Genomic DNA, 1,721 nt, shown 5'->3' on the forward strand with positions numbered 1-1,721 from the left:
CTCTTTCCACGTCAATCAATGCACGTCCTGTTGCAAGGAAAGGTCTTCCAAGAATAAGTGGCACTTCTTCATCTTCAGCCATATCAAAGATCACAAAATCAGCAGGGAATACCAGCTCATTGACTTTAACTAGTATATCTTCAATCACACCATAGGGATAAGAGATTGACCGATCAGCTAGAGTGAGAGTCATCCTAGTTGGTTTCGGTTCACCACACCCAAGTTTCTTCATCATTGAGAGAGGCATCAGATTTATGCTAGCTCCAAGATCACATAAAGCTTTACCAATGCTCACTGGCCCAATGGAGCAAGGGATAGTGAAAGCACCAGGATCCTTTAATTTTGGAGGTAGTTTCTTTTGAAGAATAGCAATACAATTTTCTGAAAGAGAAATGTTCTCATCATCTTTTAACTTTCTTCTTCCGGTTAACAACTCTTTCATGAATTTTGCATATATAGGCATTTGATCAAGAGCTTCTCCAAAAGGAATGTCTACCTTGAGTTGTGAAAAGACCTCCATGAACTTCTGAAACTGACCTTCCTCCTTCTTCTTCTTTTTGGCTAAATGAGGATAAGGTAGCTTGACATATGATGGTATAATTTGAGGCTTACCTCCATTCTTCAATATTCAGCTCTTTGTTCTCCTCAAGATTGAGTCTTCATCTATCAACTTCTCATTTTTTTCTTCCTCCATTTTTTTCTTTTCATTTTCAACATCTCCATGATTACTCATATTTTCAACTACTTCCTCATCATTCTTTTCAACTTCACCATTTTTTTCTTTCTCCACTACTACTTCCTCATTATTCTTTGGAACATTTGGAACTAAAGGTGTCAATACCTTTCTGTTTCTCAATTCAATGGCATTGCATGTTGCGGTTGTATTTGATGAGAATTCTCCAATGTTTTGTTCGGCCAGTTGCTTAGCCAATTGCTCCAACTGAGTTTCAAGTATCTTTCTGGAGGTTTCATTGTTCTTACTTTCAGCTGCTTGACTCCTCTTCATTTCTTCAAGGCTTCCTTGGGTCATCTTCATGAAGTTGGTCATTGTCTCTTCCCAATCTGATGATATTCTTTGCTGTTGTTTGTTGGCTAGAGTATAACAATGAAATTCTTTGGTGAGCTTCTCTAGCTGTTGGTTCATCGAGGCTTGGTTAGCTAGGATGGTATTTTGATCACTCACCCCAAACACTCCTCCTTCTTTTGTGTTGGTATCAGCAGGATATTCATTACTTGCAATGAGTTCTATTAGAGCTAAAACTTCATGATCGGTCTTGTTCTTCAAACCACCCCCAGCTGATGCATCTAAGAACATCCTATTGTTGTGGGTTAAACCTTCAGTGAAGATTTGGAGATATTGTTTCATGGTGAAATCATGGTTTGGGCATCTTTTAAGAAGTAAATTGAATCGCTCCCAAGCATCATAAAACAATTCATTTTCTCCTTGTTTGAAATTGGATATCTCTCTCCTCTTATCCCAACATTTTGATATTGGGAAGTACTTCTCTAAGAATTTAAGCTCTAACTCATCCCATGATTGAATGGTTCCATTAGGGATAGTTAGTAACCAATCCTTTGCTCTACCCGTCAAGGTGAAAGGGAAAAGCCTAAGTTTCTTTTGGCTATCAGTTATAGTAGATGGGGGTACACTAAACTCACATGTTTCAGCAAAGTGACTCAAATGTTCATGAGGGCTCATGTTCTTTGACCCATCGAACTGT

General features: G+C 38.4%; 1 non-coding gene across 1 annotated transcript; it reads left to right on the forward strand.

Annotated features, from left to right (window-relative positions):
- The first annotated feature begins 1,370 nt into the window (after positions 1-1,370).
- Positions 1,371-1,476, forward strand: LOC146914489 (small nucleolar RNA R71). Its single transcript, XR_015017220.1, has one exon. It is a non-coding gene; the product is annotated as a small nucleolar RNA R71 (small nucleolar RNA).
- The last annotated feature ends 245 nt before the right edge of the window (positions 1,477-1,721 follow it).

The sequence above is a fragment of the Medicago sativa genome, chromosome 6 (genome assembly GCF_051527215.1).
Source record: "Medicago sativa cultivar Bolivia chromosome 6, Bolivia_mono, whole genome shotgun sequence".
Taxonomy (NCBI): domain Eukaryota; kingdom Viridiplantae; phylum Streptophyta; class Magnoliopsida; order Fabales; family Fabaceae; genus Medicago; species Medicago sativa.